Below are 20,980 nucleotides of genomic sequence, written 5' to 3'. Positions count from 1 at the left end.
CCCAGGGTGCTTCTCACAACTATCTGTGAAACATTTTTATGTATCTCAATTCATAGATTAGAAAATCTGGCAACTTTTGAGTAAGGGTCAACAATAAAAGAAAAAAGATAATAAGTAATGAACTATAAATTGTTGCAGTTATTAATATTACTTGGTTCAAATTAATTTCTTGGTTCGTACAATGAAAATTATCATCAGATTTTCTACTTGTTAGGTTTCTATTCATTTAAAAAGAAAAAAAGCTAATTAAACTTGACTCAAAGGAAAACACGTGATTCGCAAAACAGTGTAAATTTGGACATGAGGATAGATCATGAGATCTTTTAAATAATGCAGACCCTGCTCCCAAGAAGACTTTTGCCCGCATTTAATCCAGAAAAGTTTCTAATGAATAAGCCTGGGGAAAGTCCTGTCCTCAGGGATCATCACCAATTCAAATAGATATTAAAATAAAATTCCGGAAATTTCCCATAATGTTGTCAAGTTGTTATACATAGCTGTTCACACAGAGTTCTCACAGTGAAATCAGAGAGGTTTCCTGATTTCCTTTATTTGGACAAAGATGGTAAAACCACGAAATGCTAAACCTTGGATGTCTCCAAAAGAACATGTGATTAAGCCACTTACGTTTTATAAGAAAAAGGACATTCAGTTCTTGCCTAAAAAACCTTCTGCTCAAAAGTTGCACACGCTGAAAATTGGATGGTCATTTTGCTACACGGTAATGGATATAATAGTAACAAGCTGTCTGAGCCAGGCAAAGGGGAAAGTGCTTACTCATTTAATCTGTGTTTACTGATTTAATCTTACTTCTAAAATATGTATTCCAATAGAGAAACTTTGTCAAACTGAAACTTAAAGTTAAATGTGTAACGATCTGGGTAATTTGATTTTTAGATACTTTCAAAAGGAAACCATATTTTAAAATCAAGTTTAAAAGAGTTTCTGTAAAGTTTTCCAATCAGATATTTGATTGAAGTTTTATTTACCTTGTATTGTCTATAACACATTGAAAGTCATTTTATTGTTAAACTATTATCCCCATTTTAAATGGTTGATAGAAAGCAGTACCTACTGGTGGAGAAGGCAATGGCACCCCACTCCAGTACTCTTGCCTGGAAAATCCCATGGGCAGACGAGCCTGCTGGGCTGCAGTCCATGGGGTCGCTAAGAGTCAGACACATCTGAGCAACTTCACTTTCACTTTTCATTTTCATGCATTGGAGAAGGAAATGGCACCCCACTCCAGTGTTCTTGCCTGGAGAATCCCAGGGACAGGGGAGTCTGGTGTGCTGCCTTCTACCGGGTTGGACAGAGTCAGACACAACTGAAGCGACTTAGCAGCAGTAGCAGCAGTACCTGCTGATAAAAGGAAATATGGACAGATCTTGTAGTATAACCAGGTTCCCAGAAATTCTATCTCTTCTCACCTTCTCAACAAAAATTTCTAATCTATAATTCCCAGTGTAAACCACTTATGGTCCTTTAGACAGTTTTAAAGCCACTTTGCAATATGAGCAAGAAGAAACAATGTAAATTACAAAATAAATTTTCAATATTTTAATGTCCATGACTGTTATGTCAGTTTTCTTTTTTGTTTTGGGGTCAAGTGATGATTCAGAGATGATCTCCTAATCATCATGTTCTTTTTGAATGCAAGCTTTCATTACTTCTGTGAGTGAATAATGTAGATTTATGTCAGCCTCCGGAGAAGGCAATGGCACCCCACTCCAGTACTCATGCCTGGAAAATCCCATGGATGGAGGAGCCTGGAAGGCTGCAGTCCATGGGGTTGCTGAGGGTCGGACACGACTGAGCGACTTCACTTTCACTTTTCACTTTCATGCATTGGAGAAGGAAATGGCAACCCACTCCAGTGTTCTTGCCTGGAGAATCCCAGGGATGGGGGAGCCTGGTGGGCTGCTGTCTATGGGATTGCACAGAGTCGGACACGACTGAAGTGACTTAGCATAGCATAGCATGTCAGCTTGCACTTCCTGAATAGCAGCATAGCTTTCATGAGAATTCTGGCTACAGAACCGAAGCCTGGTCTCCATGCTCATTCCTATTATCGGATATTTGTTGATGCTGTAGGAAGTATCTTCTTAGTATAAACCAAATGTGTGAAAAATCCCTCCCCCACTACTGCAGAAATAACCAGAGGCTGGAAAGACAGTATTTGTTAAAACAACTTTGCTTGGTCACAGCTGGAAACAGAGATGCTTTAGAAAATGGTGAAGAGGTTACAGGAGGATGGCAGGTTCTCCCTGAAAATGCCACTTCTCTGAAAATATGAATGTTCTTACAAGAGAGCCAAGGAGATTCTACAGATGAACATCAGCTGAAAAATATTCTTGACTTCAGTGATCCCATATCCCACCCACCCATCCAATTCCCTACCCAGGTGAACTGTGGTTATTAGGCTAAAACCACAGTTGGCTGAGTAGCAGAGTTGCTAAATCACAGTCCTGGACCCTGTAATCTGACCAGAATTCCCATCAAAACTCTTGCCTTGAACCTTAACTTCAAGATTAAGAACCTCAGTCTCCCTGGCCTTAAACAGAGAAATTGGACCAGAAAGATCTAGAGTCCCTTTCAGTTCCAAAAGTCAGATATTATGTACAATAATCCTCTCACGACTCAAATACAATTATTATAACTTCTGAGATTTTAGTTTCAAATGTTGCTGTCGATAGTCATTACATTTTTTAGTGTATTAGGAACTAATAAGCAAGGAGAGGAAATGCCATTTTAGGTTGTTTTCTGAGCATTGCTTCTCCCTCATTATAAAACAGGCTGTTGCGCCCTCTGCTGGTATTTCTGAGATTGCCTACCAGGTGACTGCAGTAATTTTCCCGTTTTAAGGATATCTGTGCTTTTTTCTTCTTGTTGCTCCCAATAGCTTTCAAAATTGTTTTCTGATCTCTATTTACAGTAAATAGAAATGCCAAGATAGCTATGCTGGTCTTAAAGTTGTGACATTTAATGGTACATTTTCACGTTTCTTCAAGGAGGCTATCGTAAATAGTGCTTCAGTGAACACTGGGGTGCATGTAGTTTTTTAATTATGGATTTCTCCAGGTATAGGGCTTCCCTTCTAGCTCAGTTGGTAAAGAATCCACCTGCACTGCAGGAGACCCTGGTTCGATTCCTGGCTCAGGAAGATCTGCTGAAGGGAGGGATAGGCTACCCACTCCAACATTCTTGGGCTTCCCTTGTGGCTCAGCTGGTAAAGAATCCGCCTGCAATGCGGGAGACCTGGGTTTGATCCTGGGTTGGGAAGACCCCTTGGAGAAGGGAAAGGCTATGCACTCCAATATTCTGGCCTGGGAGAATTCCATGGACTGTATAGCCCATGGGGGCGCAAAGAGTTGGGACACAACTGAGCGACTTTCACTTTCACACCCAGGAGTGGGATTGCTGGATCATATGGTAGTTCTGTTTTCAGTCTGTTAAAGAACCATCACACTGTTCTCCATAGTCACCGTATCAATTGACATTCCCACCAATAGTGCAAGAAGAGTTCCCTTTTCTCCACATCCTCTCAATCATTTATTGTTTGGAGATTTTTTGAGATGCCTGGATTGAATTTGTTGATATAAGTTAAGTGGACCATTTGAACTCTACTTACCTAGTGTTCCAAATGAAGTCCCATCCTCATTTCTGGACTCTCTTCAGGAAGCTAAAGGCTATAAAATAAAGTGGGTTCCGTGGTTACACAGCCTAACTCTGTTTCTAGCCACTTATAGAGTAAGAGGCCATTCCTAGCATGACACTATGAGTGTTACACACATGTGTGCATGCACTGTGCCAAGGAAACTGAGGGAACACTGACAGCTCTGCAAGAGGAGTGATTGGATTCCAAGTCATGATGAATAAAGATTTGCTAATGAACAAAGAACAAAGAAAATATCTTCTTGGGGTTGGGGGGGGGGGAATGCACTTTGGGTAGAATTAATCAAAGGAATAAATAAAGGAAACCTCCATTACTCACTACTTCAAAGTTCCTGAAATTATGTCTCTTTCAGGGTCTTTGAAGATGTTCTAATTAAGTTTCTAGAGAGGGAAGAATATTTGTCCCTTTTAATGTAAACAAAAAGGCAATTTCATGTCAGTGACATTTTTATGGTTCTGAACTCACAAAATTAACTGTATTCTTCCATCACTCTTTACAGAAGGCAGTGTGAAGGAAACTCTTCTAGAAAAGTCCCCCATTTAGGTGAATTTATAGAAACCACACAAGGTCCCGTCCATTGCACACACCAAAGATGATATGATACACAAGAAGGCGTCTTTAAATCCTGAAATCTCGCTTTGAGTGGAGGACAGGATGGGTTCCAAATTTTATAAATGTTGTATAATCATATTGCAGTGCTTGGAAGTGAGCAGGCAGCTAATTACTGGAACCACTGATAGGTAAGATGGGACTGAAAGAGCATGACATGCAAAACAAGACTGTTTTAAAATGAAATCCACATTTAGTTTAGTTTGTAAGGGGCTGGTGCCATCACCGACACCCATGGCAGAGTTCTGCTGAAAGACTCAGGGGCTTCCACTGAATACCAGCCTCACTGCCCTGAACGCTCAGATCCATGACAGTCTGTGATTTAATCACAACACAGATGAGGTAGGACCTACTCAGGACATGCAGACTTATTGTTCCGTGTGCCTGTAAAACAGTGAGTGTCTGTCAGGTTATGCAATTCGGATTGGCTGCATGATTAGGCCCCGTGATCTGCTTTATTTTTTCCTTCATTCTCCCACCACTCCCCTGCCTGGGCACAGTGGGCACTATGTCAACTGGAAAAAAAAAGAAAAATACACGACCTAAAAGTTGAGATACATATTTTATTTGGCAAGCAAAGCTGAGGACTTAAGCCCCAGAAGCAGCCTCTCAGATAGCTCTAAGGCAGGGGTCCTCAGCCTCTGGGTTCTAATGCCTGATGATCTGAGATGGAGCTGTGATAACAGAAATAAAGTGCATGATACATGCGGGCTTTCCAGGTGGCGCTAGTGGTAAAGAACCTGCCTGCAGTGAAGGAGATGCAGGTTCAAGCCCTGGGTCGGGAAAATCCCCTGGAGAAGGGCATGACAACCCATTCCAGGATCCTTGCCTTAGAATCCCATGGACAGAGGAGCCTGGTGGGCTATAGTTCATGAGGTTGCAAAGAGTTGGACACAACTGAATCGGCGTAGCACGCTCATACACATAACAAATACAATGCACTTGAATCATCCCAAAATCATTCTCCTAGCTCTGGGCCATGGAAAAATTGTCTTCCACACAACCAGTCACTGGGACCAAAATGGTTGGGGACAGCTACCCTAAAGAACTGCCCCAGAGAGGTAAGAGAGGAGCCAGGACACACAGGAGTTTTTGCAACAAAGACCAGGTAGTTAGAACATCAAGGGATTACTGTTAAGAAAACCGAACATCTCAGAGTAAGGAATTTTGCACTTTTCTGTGTAAAGGAAGATGCAAGAGTCTGGCTCACGGAAGTCATTCCTTTGATGTGCCCCTCAGCCATCTGGGGCCAGTGTCTGGTGCTTTCTCCTCCTGAGTCCCTTCAGGGTGCCCCGCTGGAGGGTCCGTAGTGGCTTGATGACTGTAACATCCATTGTTTACTGTTCTGGCAGATGACAGTTTTCCGTTGACAGCTACAGAACCTAGATAAGGAAAAGAGAGAAATGCCTCAAGGGGCCACATAGGATCAAGGTGGCTTCCTTGCTAGAACTGCCTTCCAAGCTTTCTGAATGAATAAAAGACGCTTTTCTACCTGAACAATTTACAGATGAGTCAGTAGGTTTGAACATGTGCCTTTCTTAATTATTTGGGGGCTTTCACAAATTTTACAGGAAAGAGGGACTTCCCCGGTGGTCCAGTGGTTGGGACCTTGCCTTCCAGTGCAAGAGGTGCTGGTTCTATCCCCGGTCAGGAAGCTAAGCTCCTGCATGCCTCAGAGCCAAAAACCCAAAACATTAAAAAAAAAAAAAAAAAAGCAATATCATAGCAAATTTAATTAAGACTTTTAAAATGGCCCTTATCAAAAAAACCTTTAAAAATTTTTTTCTGAGGGAATATTTGGTTGACTTAGATATGGCCAAGGTGGTGGGGTTGGTAGCAGGAGAGGGGGACAGCAAATATTTAAATCTGATCAGCACTGATGCTTTCAAAGGAAAATAGTCCTGGCCCCAGACCTCGTCTTCCCTGACATACTAGGTCTGGGCAATCAAATGAATGAAAATGTCAGGAAGAGACATAATTGAATCCAACTAGTGACTGCACAAGCCAAACCTTATTAAATAAGGTAACAGGCAAGACAACCCTGGAAACCCATTACCCTAACTCAGTTATTCCCCTTTGCCCGCAGAGGGGAGAACTGGAAACAACAGACTTGAGCACGACCAACTGGAAAACACCTAACCCATAAGAAAGTATATATTCAAATTATTCTTCTCTTTTGGAGATATAACTTTATTCTTCTCTTTTGGAGATATAACTTTATCAGCTTTATGGAGATATAACTTTATCTCCATATATAGCTTTATGGAGGTAGAACACTCTCCAAGTCTAAAGTGTACAACATGATGACTTGATACACTTGAATATTGTTGCAAAATGACCACCTTATCAACAAGGAACACTTCCATCACATCACATAGTTACCACTGTGTGTGTGAAAGAGGAGAACATCTAAAATTTACTCTCTTAGCGACTTTCAAGTACACCACACAGTATAAGTAACTACAATCACCATGCTGTATACTGGATCCAGAACTTGCCCATCTTTTAACTGGAAATTTTTCACCCTTTGACCAGTATCTCCCCATTTCTTCCATCACCCTCCACCCCTAGTTTCTGGCACCCATTTTAAAATGTAAATATACTATTGCTACCTATACAAACATAACATGTTCAACTATCTTTACAAATCTCTGTCAGTTGGCGTGCTTTCAATGTTTCAGAATCCAGTATAATGTTTACCTGTGAAGAGTCTTTTCATAAACTTTATGGTACATAAAATCAACTTAAATTTCTTCATGCTATGGAATTTCAGTTCCACAGTGGGCTGACAGTGTTCTCACAGGGAAAAAAAGAACTAGAGTTGCTGGTAGTTTGTTTTCTTTTTAATCTAGAAAGCAACAATACAACTCAAGGTTAACATCTTTTTTAATTAGTAAATTATATACTAACTCATACACAAGCCTGAGTCAACAGACAAGCCTTTATTTTCTGCACCATGCAATTCTCTCTCATCATTACAGAAATTGCTTATTCCTGGATGTCTCAAAAGCTTCCTAAACACAGGGAATTTGGACAATTACAAAAGGTTTTTGTAATGGAGTCCCTTCTGCAAATCAATATTAAATCAGTATCTGACTTGGAAAGAGGCGCAGACCAGAAAGTCATTTGTTTTAATGGAGTCTTAAGAAAACTGCATAAAAAAGAATATGCCTTTAATATCCTCCTAATAAATCAAAACAAGAGATAGCTTGTATAATAGTAAATGTAACTTTGAGAAAAGTTATATCATTTTTTAAAGGAATAAACCTGGATGTTGTTTTGAGAACCACTAATTTTGTAATCTACCTCTTTAGTATCATTTATTTTCTTTAATCCTCTAAACTCTGAAAACTATAGTAAATGATACATCTGAATGCTAACAAACATATGAAATTGAGTAAGCCAATATTTTGAGAATTATTTGAGACATAAATTTTAAACTCAGATATTAGTGAAATTAACCCAACCTGCAAATTCACATATTAATCTCCCAAAAGAAATATGTTTGATTATTGAAAATGTCCTAGCTTTAGAGAATTAAAAGGTACACAAGAGTGGTAAAGTCTTTAACAGGTAGCTTTAAAATGTGGAACATGAAATTTACCTTGCTACATGTTAAAAACTTTACCATTCTTGTGTAGCCTTTAATTCTGTCAGCATTTTCCTGAAATTCAAAATAATTACAATGTCTTAAGTTCAAGACAACATTTTAGGTTACAATTAAAAGCATTGGTTCATTTTTTATTCTGCCTCCAACTTAGCCTAGCTACAAATCTGGACACTAATAGGAAAAAAATACTAAAACATCTTAAAAACTTTTTGGAGGGTTCTTTTTTCTTATTTCAAGAAATAAACTGTACTCAATGACCTGTTGGGTAAATTAAAAACAAACATCCAAGACATGGGAAAATTCATTTAATCAAAATGTTTTCTATTTTAATAATGATATTTAAAATCCTTTAAGTATTATGCAGCTTTTTCTTTTCCTTTTTAAGGTATAAAGTTTCTCTTCCTGGTTTTGGAATCAATGAACAAATACAGGGCTATGAACTTGGTATGGACACAATCAGATCCTTTAAAACATTTTTTTCTGTTTCCTTTTTTAAGTTTCCTGTTGGTCTGACACATTGTGTTCTCACATCCTTTTGAAACCATGTGAGAAAGTAATCAAGTGCATCTCTCTGTCCCCAGATATGCAATGTTTATTAACTGACTGAAATACTGAGCGGTCACCACAACTTGTTATATATGGTCATTCAACCACACAGAGCAAGGGAGGAGTTAGGACACAGGAAACACCCGTAGAAAAGGACAATGAATAATGGGCAGTTTAATTTAACACAGAAATATAAAACAGTAGCAACAAGCTACTATAATGATGGGGGAAAAAAATGAAAACGGTGACAGATTTTACTTTGGGAGGCTCCAAAATTACTGCAAACGGTGACTGCAGCCATAAAATTAAAAGACACTTGCTTCTTGGAGGGAAAGGTCTGGCCCTTCCTATTTAAGACAGGCTCCCTGCAAAGAGGAAGGAGGCATAGGGCTTGTGTCTCAAAAATGCTTTTTTTTTTTTTTTAAGCACTGAATTTGCACATTGTAGCACTACTTCCAGTAAACGCGATGAAGAATCTTCAGACAACATTGTCTCCCAAAGACTTCCCCTCCCAGGAATTTAGATGTGCAAACACAGAACACATACTTGAGGATTTAGCTCCATCTACAGGAAGCGGGAAGTAAAACAAATTCTTTGTAAACAAAGTTCTCGCGGCCCGCACCCAAATATTAAGAGTCTTTTTGCTTCTGATAAAGGATGTTTTTCCACTGAGAACGTTCAAGAGCAGAAAAGAAAGTGAGAAGACGAGCTACGTGCGTTACGGGGGCATTGAATGGACTTTCAGTTCAGTTCAGTAGCTCAGTCGTGTCCGACTCTTTGTGACCCCAGGGACTGGCATCACGCCAGGCCTCCCTGTCCATCACCAACTCCTGGAGCTTTCTCAAACTCATGTCCGTCGAGTCGGTGACGCGAGTGGACTTTAATTTTGTTTTGTCTTTCCTTAGTTCATTAAAAAAAGAAAAGTAGGTTCATCCTCGGTTTTAAAAGAAGTAAAATAAAAAGGAGCATTCTGCAGCGGGGATGTTGATGGTGGGGTCTACGCATTTGTGGGGCTGACGGTATATGGGAAATCTCTATCTTCTCAATTTAGCTGCAAAACTGAAACTACTCTTAAATATATTATCTTTTAAAACAAAAAGAACCTCAGGTAGAGCCCATTCAAAGCAAGAAGTATTCATCCTTACATCAGGCTTAGGAAAATATGGTTCTTTTCGATGTTCTCTGTGTTTAATTATGGGAGGATGTATTGACCATATGGAACAAATTCTGCAACATCAGGTGGCAAGTAAAATACCATTTAGTCAAACATTAACGTGTTTTTCAGGACTACGAATAGTTTACCTTCAGTTGGCTTTGACAACATTAGTAGGGAGTCTCTGGGCAGTTTAATTTTTAGGACTAGAGAAAGTTTTAAAATAACAGCAGATATTCATTAACCACTTATTTAGTCACTTTAGGAATGACTTGTGTATAGTAATAACCTTTACTCCCATGAGACCTAAACAAGGGAGGTATTTTAATCTCAATTTTGCATATGAAAATACTGAGGAATATAGAGATTGAGTTACATCCCCAAAGTCACAGAGCCTCTATGACATAGAGACAGAATCTCAACCCAGGAAATTTATTCCAGAACTGATGACCTCAAACCCCACAGTATATTTTGCCCCTCAGCAAAGACCATCTAATATTTCAGTGTTTCAACTAAACCAAACATTCTTTGATATAAAATTATAGTCCCACATCTATTTTTTTATAGGTTAGTATTTATATTCTGATTGATTTAGGATCACCCAAATGTCATCAATGCTAAGAAAGAGCTGCCAATTCTTCCATTTAGAAAATCAATAATTGTGGAACTGGATTCATGACTCTCCAAGTAAGCTTCGTCATCAAGTACCAAATGCAATTTCATCAGGAAGTATTATGGGAAAATATAAGGCATTAATTTATGTAAATCAAAACATGAGCTTGCAAACTATCATATTTATTATTAGAAACACAGGCAACTTTGAACATTTCCCATCTATAAAGTCCATATTTGAATGATGTTTTATCTAAAAATCTATAAAGACATTGGAATACTGAAATGGAGAAAAATGGGTCTGAAAACAATTTTTAGTCTGCTTTTGGTTGTGTCAGATGCACAGGCATAATGTGGCCGTTATAATTACTGGAGCACTGCTTGCCATCTCGCGTGCCTGGATTCAAAGTTGGGATGCCAGTACCAGGAAACAGAGAAGCCCTAGCTGTACTGCACTTCATGTTTGCTAGCACCTATTGCTCCCACCAAGGCCCATAGGACAGGATTGAGACTGGGTGCGCAGGGAAGATGTGGCATTGGGAGAAAGCAATGTCTGATGTAAACCTTCAGTTAAAATATGCCTCTTTGAAGATGCTGTATAACGGGGAGCCCAGCCCAGTGCTCTGTGAAGACCTAGTGGGGTGGGATGGAGAGAAGAGAGGCCCAGGAGAGAGAGGATATATATATATATATATATATACACACTTATGGCTGATTCACATCACTGTAAAGCAGAAACCAATACAACATTGTAAGTTATCCTCCAATTTAAAAACAATACAATTTTTTTAAAAAACCATTTAAAAAAATGCCTATCTGAACTGGGCTTAAATTACCTGGATCCTAGCTTCTGTGGTCCTTTTGGTTGTAGCCACGCTTTCTGGGAAACCAACTCACTCAGAAGGACAATGCAGATAGTGGAGTACAGTTCATTACACCGGCGGGGCAAGGAAGTCTTAGCCAAGGACCCTGACCAGTTTTTTGTGAAAACCTTATATACCCTAAGTACCCAAACCCACCTCCCCAAATTCCCTGAAACTAATCTGAACAAAGGAAAAAGGATACAATCAAAGTTAACCTGTGATTCATATGCCTTAAGCCTAGGTAGTTAACAGTGGATAATTATCAATAGGCCTGTGGTCATACCCCAATAAGCATAATAGAATGTATGATTCTATTCGGTTCCACAGATAATTAGGGTATTCTTTTAGGTGATGGAGAGCCCTGGGGCTCTTCCTTCTAGGGGCCTGGTTTTCCAGTTGGTATGTCGTTTTCATAGATACTGGGCATATAGCTCAAAGTCCACAGTCCACCCCAAGATGGAGTCTTGCTTTCAAGATAGAGCCTGTTCTGTTTCCTCCTTCACTTCCTCCTTCCCTCCCATCCTTTTTTTTTTTTTTCTTTTTTCCTCTTTTCGTTTTAGTTTGGAACGTTTCAGCTGACGTACCTTCAAGCTCAGTGATTCTTTCCCTGTCTGTGTCTAATCTAATCACGAGCCCATCAGATAGTTCCCACCTCCCTGCTTGCATCATTCGTTCCTTCTTGTGTGCTGTCTACCTTTTCCATTAGAGCTTAATCATAGTGATTTCAAAGCATTCCAGAATTTGTCCCATAGCTAAGTATATCTCTGATGCTCATTTTGTCTTTCCAGACTGTAATTTTCCTTCCTTTTAGCACACCGTGTGATTTTTTTTTTTTTTAATTGAAAGCCAGACATGATGTGCTGGGTAATAGGAACCAAGCTAAAGAGATCTTCCGTATGGGCTTTGGGCTATTTATTGTAGCTGTACATGCCAGAGACTTCAAAGCCCTGTACTTGAGTCGGTTTTGTCTCCTCTGCTGTCTTCATGGCTCTCCTAAAATTCTTCCTTAGATAGAGTCTGAGCTCCCTACAATCTACTGCTACCATTTGGGAGCCCCCTGATGGGACTGTGGGGGCAGGGATGTGCTCTGTTACATTCTGGTTAAACCCTGGTCTCTTGCTGGGCCTGTGTCCATGGGCTGTGACTTTCACATGTGCTGCTCAGCTCCTGGAAGAGGGGGCTGGAGTCAGGGCAGCTGACTTCCCCCAAGGGGGAAAAGGCCCTGGAGCAATCTGCTCCCCACAGAACAGGCTTCTGTTCCTGGGAACACTTGAGTGTCTTTCTCAAACACCCTTTTCCCCACCAGAGCCACAAGGGGCTCTTCCTTGGCTCTTCACAGAGCTCCTGGAGGAAAAGCCCTTTTGTGTGGTCTCCATCAACTTCTCATTCTCAAGCTAGTCCACCCTCTGCTTCCAGAAATTCAACAAAAATATAATTTAAGTATCGCTACCAGTTTACAGTTCCAGAGAGTTCTATTCAGGTAAGCAGGTCTGGGCTCTCATTCTCCAAGTTCACCTTTTTCTCCAGAGTTTGGAGTGGTACCTATATCTGAGACTTCATCAAGTTTTGTTTTGTTTTTTTTTTTTCGATTAGTTCATTTTTTTTCCTGATCTGTAGATGCTAATGACAACTGTCAAGCTCTTCGCTTGTCAAAGTTGAAGCTATAAGTCTCTGCCTGTTTCCCAGTGTGTCTTTCTACCAACGTCTCCCTCTCTTGACAGCTGCATCTCCAGATCTGGACAGCTAGCGGGAATCTGCCCTTGTAATTGGTTTCTGATTTCTTCATGTGTGCCAACTACAAATTGGCACTTGCCAAGAGCATCTGCCGCGGAGTGAATAACAACAAGGGCATTTTTTATCCATCTCTGGAGATTGAACCCTGTGTTGCTTCAGCTGCCAACCTTCAACACCCCCAGAAGGGAATTCAGGGTGGAGAATGAGGAACTTTGTGCTCCAGGGAAACTGGTGGAACAGGTCTTTAGTTAGATATTTTGAGGGACTGCTTTCACTATCTCAGTCCTTGTATCTATTCATACCTAGAAAATCACTAAATCCCTTAATGGTGACATCAGCTCCTCGTGACTAACAGAAAACCGTTTGTAAAGTAAGTGCTTGCTTGCACTGAACTCCTCCTTCACCAAAATCTTACACCCCGAACTTCCTCCACTGCCTCTTTGGAGCAGTCTCTCCGAGCTATTTGAGGTACTGTCTCCCAGGCTGCTGTCCTCATTTTGCCCCAAATAAAACAACACAAAACTTTCAAGTTGTGCGTTTTTTCTCAGTTGACATGTGAAATCACAACCCTGAGGGAACACTGCTGTTGAGGAAAGCTAAGAGGTAGAAAGACTTATATCATTGATATTTTTGTCATTTAACTAAATAGTTAATAAATAATTTTATGTGATTAAAAATATCATTATCCAGCAGCTCTGGCAAAATTTCCAAAACATTTATTTTGTAGGCAAGTTAAAAGTATTCAAGGGTATTGATTGAAACCACCAGACAAAGAGATCTGGAAGATGTTCTTTAAAATTCACCATTTGAAAAGAAAAAAAAAAAAAAACAAAGAAAAATACTCTGTATTCTGACATTGCCCTCCAATAAAAGAGATTAGGCATGTATATATGCATGTGCATTTCAGAAACCCTTATTAAGATTTTAATTTGCTATCAAGGACAACTTGTCATATGAAGAGGAGACTATTTTATGATTCATTTGCCAAGCGTGACTGTGACAGCCAAGATTAATTTAATCGGGGCTTTTATACATTAGTATTCAAAAGGAACCTAAAGCAGAGAGAAGTGCCTGGTTTTGTTTTATTTTAATAATGAAGGAAGTGTGTGCTGTTCTCTGTTTTGATGATTACAATGAGCTGGTGGAGTAAATGGTTTCGTAGTTAAACACAAATTTGTGTGTGTGGATTGTGTTTAGGAATGAAAGCTACTTCAAGCTGTATTTCAACCCTTTTAGACAAGTGCTCAAATGACACGGGGTCATAAAAAGCAGGGGCTGTAACATTTACTCTGGAAAATAAATGTTTACCTCGAGCAGCAATTGACATTTCTAGCTCATTATGTGAATGTCAAGCACGGTTTCAAGTCCCTCTCCCAGCACCAGTGCGAGTACCTTGGCTTCGGGCCTTGGGCCAATGTCAGACTGATTCACCTTGACTTTAAAGTGGCTTACCTTTACTTCTTATAATTCACATTCGTGTCAGGAACATGATCTCCACATTCATAATGAGCGATGCATGTTCAGAGAGGAAATAAACCCGCAGGAACCATGGAAACAGGAAGAGCTGCACACGTGGGTGGCCCTCGTTGCACAGCACCCCATCAAGAGGGCTGTGCTATGAGGTTTAACCCACCCCGCTGAAACCAGGAGGCCTCCGGGACCACAAGGTGCTACTCAAAGCCTCCATCCTCAACCTGACCTCTGACCTACACTGTGCCTGTTATCACCTCTAGGCACTATGGTTACTGTTGCTAGTGGTGATGCAGCCACAGAAACCTCAGCTAGCACAGGAGCCCCGTCCCTTCCATCACCTCTTCTGTTCCTTTTTTTTTTTTTTGCCAAACACACATAATCCATGGCCATTGTAAGCAAAATCCTTGAATCTTCTGCTTCTGTTTCCATTTTACTAATGCGAAGTTTTCCTATTTTCTTGTCTTAATTGCAGCAACAATAGCACCATAAAAATCTTCATTCTGATGTTTCTACCTATTGTTTCTTTCTCTCAATGTAAGTCTATGGAGAAAATCACACACACTTCATTTCTGTTTTAGTTGTTCAGTCACTGAGTCATATATGATTCTCTGCGACCCCATGAACAACAGCTCGCCAGGACCCCCTGTCCTTCATTGCCCTTCATTATCATTATTGAGAGTTTGCTCAAACTCATGTCTATTGGGCCAGTGATGCTATCTAACCGTCTCATTCTCTGTTGCCCCTTTCTCCTCTTGCCCTCAGTCTTTCCCAGCATCAGGGTCTTTTCCAGTGAGTCGGCGCTTCACATCAGGTGGCCAAAGTATTGGAGCTTCAGCATCAGTCCTTTCAATGAATATTTTAGGGTTAGTTTCCTTTAGGATTAACTGGTTTGCTTTCCTTGCTGTCCAAGGGACTCTCAAGAGTCTTCTCCAGTACAATTTGAAAGCATCAATTCTTTGGTGCTCAGCCTTCTTTATGGTCCAACTCTCACATCCATATATGACTATTGCAAAAACCATAGCTTTAACTATATTAGTAACTTTAATGATTACTACTGAGAGTTTATCATATGCCAAGAAGTCCACAAGCTTCCTGAATTTTTAATTATAGACAGCCCCATTACTGTCAGTTATCTAGTCTGTGCCATGCATTTAGCATTTCCATAACATTTCAGTATTATTATTGTATGTAAGTACATACAGTCTGACTCCTCAACTACATGTAAGCCTCTTATAGTTAACTATTGTGTCTTACTATCTATAACAAAGGTCTATATAGTCAAAGCTATGGTTTTTCCAATAGTCATGTATGGATGTGAAAGTTGGACCATAAAGAAGGCTGAGCACTAAAGAATTGATGCTTTTGAACTGTGGTGTTGGAGAAGATTCTTGAGAGTCCCTTGGACTGCAAGGAGATCAAACCAGGAAATTCTAAAGGAAATCAACCCTGAATTTTCAATGGAAGGACTGATGCTGAAGCTGAAGCTCCAATACTTTGGCCACCTAATGTGAAGAGCCAACTTATTGGAAAAGACCCTGATGCTGGGAAAGATTGAGGGCAGGAGAAAGGGGTGACAGGATGAGATGGTTGGATGGCATCATCAACTCAATGGACATGAGTTTGAGCAAGCTCTGGGAAACAGTGTTACTAGACAGGGAAGCCTGGCAATGCTGCAGTCCATGGGGTTGCAAAGAATTGGAAATGACTGAATGACTGAACAACAACATTGTGTATGATTATAATAACAAAAGTGACAGAAAAATAAGCTTTAAAGTCAAAGAAACAGATCCAGCATGGAGTCAAAATAGACTCTCCTCTGTTGCAATATTATTACCTTGCTTGAAATATTTGTTTTAAATGAAAAGACATGATGTGTGTAGCGTGGTGGAGGACTGGAGGAGTGGGGAGGGGTCCTTTCCTGTGTAAACTCTCTGAACAAGAAATATCCAGTGTGCAGCCCTTAATTAAAACAGCATTTTATAATGTGAAAAATAGCTAATTCTTATTTAGAGTTCAGGCTGTAGGTCTAAAAGGAAGAACTGTAATTTTTTTTTTAAGCTACAAGAAATATCAATATTGTCCATTATTACTGATAATTGGATTATGGATTAAAATTGAGGAATGAGTTTCATAAAAGTGTTTTTTGTTAATTGTTTATTATTACATTATAATATTTTAATAGAATATACTAAAGACCCATTTTACTATAAGTTCACACTTTAGATTTTTTGCATATTGTATATCACATATTTTTTAATTTTTAGGTATTCAAATACATGAACATATATAATGTATCCCTGAACTACAGTTTGATGTGAAAAATCCTACACCTCACATTTTATTCTTTTTTGATGTTTCTTTTTCTTTTCTTTTCTTGGTGGGGGGGGGGGGGGTGGGTTTATTTTAAAGCTAAATTTCTGCACTAATTTTATCTTACCTGAATTACAACATCCATTTCTGGGGGGCCACACTATACAACATATGGACTCTTAGTTCCCCAACCAGGCTTTGAACCTACGCCTTCTGCAATGGAAGTGCAGAGTCTTAACCACTGGACTACCAGGGAAGTCCCTATAATAAAGTATTTTTTAAGATGTTTACCTAAGATGTTATGGAAAATTAGATGAATTTTGGGGCCAACCCAATAAGTTCACTGTAAAAACCCTGTTTTATGCAGTATTGCTGTCCTAACATGCACAGCATTTTGTTTTTGCTAGTAGATGACAATCGATAAAGCTCTTATTTGATTCCCTGAGGCCTTAGTGATAAAATGGCAAAATGAGATGTATAGACATGATGTTCTCTTAAGATTTCAGAAGATACAGTTTTAGGTGAAGGGAAGAATAAAAGAGAATCTAATAGAGGAAATGCAGAGCCTTCATTAAATTCTGAAGAAAGGCGATAATGTAATTAAGCCAATAGGGAAGAGAAAACTCAAGATAAGGGAATAATTCAAACCTAAGCTAGACTCCAAAATGTCCACAAAGAGTATGAGAGAGAGTGAGAAAACCAGGTTGGCTGGACTAGAGAGGTGGGATGATCAGCTTTTGAAGACAAAAATTGAGAGCCTGTGACTTTTTTTCCCTCAGTAAGAGGAAACTGACAGAAGTTCTTGCATGTCCCTGGGGGTGAGGAAACAAGTGAAAAGGCAGGTCAGATCACGTGGGGAAATACTGTCATGTCTTCTACAGATGAGTGCCCAGATTCTGGAGTCAGATGTTTCAAACCCACCCCAGCTCCATCATTCATGGGCTCTGTGATTTGGGTAATTAGCCTGGCCTCTCTGTGCCTCAAGTTGTCAGCACCAAAAAGGAGGTTATAATCCTATCTCAGTTGGCCTCATAAATTATGGATATGTTAAAGGTTATATGGAGAGAGGGGGAGGTTGCAGAGGAAGGGCTGTGAAGGTTTGGGAAAAAGGGAACTGGAACCAAGCAGGACTCCATGGACCTTCCCAGAACAGGCCTTCCCCGCATCCTCTGCTTCAGCTCCTCTCTGAAAAGTACCTAATGAATAGATAACGGTATCTGATGCACATTTCCTGAGTTGTTTTACAGATATGAAAACCCTCCACCAAATGAAAAATGTTAACTGCTTGCTGACAAAGGTCTGTCTAGTCAAAGCTATGGTTTTTGCCATAGTCATGTACAGATGTGAGAGTTGGACCATAAAGAAAGCTGGGCACTGAAGAACTGATGCTTTCAAATCGTGGTGCTGGAGAAGACTCTTGAGAGTCCCTTGGACTGCAAGGAGATCAAACTAGTCAATCCTAAAGGAAATCAACCCTGAATTTTCAATGGAAGGACTGATGCTGAAGCTGAAGCTCCAATACTTTGGCCACCTAATGTGAAGAGCCAACTCATTGGAAAAGACCCTGAAGCTGGGAAAAACTGAGGGCAGGAGGAGAAGGGGGCAACAGAGGATGAGATGGTTGGATGGCATCACCGACTCAATGGACATGAGTTTGAGCAAACTCTGAGAGAAGGTGATGGACAGGGAAACCTGCAGTCCATGGGGTCGCAAAGAGTTGGACACAACTGAGTGACTGAACAACTGCTTGACGACCATGAGCACACTGCCCCAAGCCTCCTGGAGCCTAAGGACTGACAATGTTAACCCTGGTGACACCACCCTGCTATCTCACTATCAGTCAATCAGAGAACTGTGCACAGAGCTGATCTCAAACCCTTAGATACCCTCTCCCTCACTGGGCTTTTGAAAGTGCTTTGAGGAAACCCTTCAGGGAGCTCAGGCCTTTTTAGGGCAGAAGCCACTCATCTCCCTGCAAGGCCCTGCAGTAACCCCTTTTCTGTTCCAGACTGTGATGTTTCCATGTATTTGGCCTCACTGTGCCTTGGGGACACGGATTTGTGCGAATAGCACCAGGAAAAGATAGATGGAATAAAAACTGTTAGCAGCTATGGAAAGTCAGTCCCCACCTGATCCTGTGGGGAAGTACCCACAGCTCAGGGAATTTCTCTCCATCCATCTACAAATAGCTAGTCTGAAATAGTGAGAAGGCAATGGCACCCTACTCCAGTACTGTTGCCCGGAAAATCCCATGGATGGAGGAGCCTGGTAGGCTGCAGTCCATGGGGTCGCTAAGAGACAGACACGACTGAGAGACTTCACTTTCACTTTCCACTTTCATGCATTGGAGAAGGAAATGGCAACCCGCTCCAGTGTTCTTGCCTGGAGAATCCCATGGACAGAGAAGCCTGGTAGGCTGCAGTCCATGGGGTCGCACAGAGTCGGACATGACTGAAGCAACTTAGCAGCAGCAGCAGCAGTCTAAAATAGCATCCTTTACTTGTGAGTAAGAATACATTAACTGAATTGTTACCAAAGCGATAAATCAAAGCCTCTTTGGTGCATCACCAGAATGATGGCATCAACTTGGTTAAGGGCTCATTTTCAAACCACATTCCTGAAGTGGTGCTTGACCTGTAATTAAGAGTGATACTGAAAACCTTCCTGCAGCTTCTCAAAAGTGTCCTATGTGGAATGAGAATATCTCCTGACATATCAATAAACAAGAAATGTCACAGCCAACAGGGATTTCTGGCCTTCAAATATGAATGAAGGCTCACCAAAGTGAGATTCAGCAGATGCCTCCAGTCCCTACAGTGACTGCTGAGGAGCTGGGGGAATGCACGAATCAGCCATCTGCCACACCTGCCACTCCTTAAGGTGAACAAGGAAACAGAATTTGGCCCCAGATAGTCAAGGTGCAATGAAAGGAATGGATTCAGTGAGTCCAGAGGCTGGCATCTTCCCATACCTAGAACACTAAGTTCCTTAACTTGATATCTGATCTTTAATGTTCAGACTGACTGCTCCCTTTGTTGCAAACTTATATACAGCCTGACTCCCCCTCCTGCCTCCTTGGAGCAGTTTTCTCAGAGCTACTGAGATGCTGTTTCCCCGTCTTGGGGTCCTAAACATTTCCACCAAATAAAAAAACTCTCTACTTTGAGGTTGTGACTAATATTTTGTTGATACCTAGTACAACTTGGAAGGGTCATCGGAAAGAAAAAAAAAAAAAAGACCGCATAATTGATAAACACAGCAAACAGATCACAGTTCTCTTTGGCCTGAGAACCTGCAACAGTTTTAAGACTCTATCCCACTTAGCATAATGCTCTTGACGGTCACTCACGCTGTTATTCTTTTTCATCATCATAGATTTTTTACTGGGATGTACAGATAAATACAAATTTAAAAGGATCGACTGTCATTTGACCTCAAAAGAATAGAGACGTAATTACCAATAGTCGGTGTGTCTGTGGAGGATCTGCTTACTTCATTGTTCTGAAAGCCTTGGTCATGGTCAGGGCAAGTCTTCAACACACCAGAAATGCAGGGCTTACTTTAAAAAGCATTATTTTGCCCAAGGAAAGGCTTTTAATGTCACATCTAGTTTCCACATTTGTTTGGGTGAGCTTCTGACACGACCATGACTTGTTTGCCTCCCTTCTTACATTATTTGGACTGAAGGAGAAAGTCTTTCAATAGAGATAACCCCAAAACATGGGATTGAAATTATGATGCTTTGCAGAGTCACGAAGACTTTTCCTGCTTAGAAAATGTTTCCTCTGTAACACAGATGTGCTTTTCAAAGCCTTGGAATTTCCTCCTTTGAAAATATGTTGAGTCAACTGAATTTTTAAAGAAAATAATTATACCCTGAATTTGGCTCTGCTGAAAAAGCACACAAGAACTGCAATCATGCTTTTTATATGTGTTTTAAAGTTTTCCTGGAGTTTATCATGTGAGGATGAACTGAAGAACTGTGGTCCTGGGATTAATGCAGACTCGATCTTCAAAAGAATGAGAAAGTGCACAGAGGTGAAAAAATGTGCCAACATGCTTATTATCATTAACCTTTAGGATCTGAAATGTAATATTCAAAATCTGTATTGATCATTATTTGAAATATGTTTGTTGTTAAAAAATTTTTCTAGTCAAATGAATATTGAGAATGGGTAAGTGTATGACGATGGTAAGAAGGTTCCTTTATGTGTTTCAAGTTTGGGGGGATTACAACTACAGACAGTGTTAACGTATCTTTCCACAGCTGGCTGCACCACTTGTGTTCCCAGCAGCAATGGATGAGTTTTGTTTGCTAAGTATTTCTGTCAACATTTACACAGCCAGCCTTTTCTGTTATTGTTGTTCAAATGTAGTGGACCTCACTGTGGTTT

General features: G+C 40.3%; 1 long non-coding RNA gene across 1 annotated transcript; it reads right to left on the bottom strand.

Moving 5' to 3' along the window:
* Positions 1–4,860: 4,860 nt before the first annotated feature.
* Positions 4,861–16,288, bottom strand: LOC139186507 (uncharacterized). Its single transcript, XR_011570090.1, has 3 exons — positions 14,256–16,288; positions 6,986–7,133; positions 4,861–5,667 (listed from the first exon to the last, which is right to left on the bottom strand). It is a non-coding gene; the product is annotated as an uncharacterized lncRNA (long non-coding RNA).
* Between the last annotated feature and the right edge of the window lie 4,692 nt (positions 16,289–20,980).

This window comes from Bos indicus, chromosome 13, assembly GCF_029378745.1.
Source record: "Bos indicus isolate NIAB-ARS_2022 breed Sahiwal x Tharparkar chromosome 13, NIAB-ARS_B.indTharparkar_mat_pri_1.0, whole genome shotgun sequence".
Taxonomy (NCBI): domain Eukaryota; kingdom Metazoa; phylum Chordata; class Mammalia; order Artiodactyla; family Bovidae; genus Bos; species Bos indicus.
This window is presented reverse-complemented; position numbering and strand designations above follow the sequence as displayed.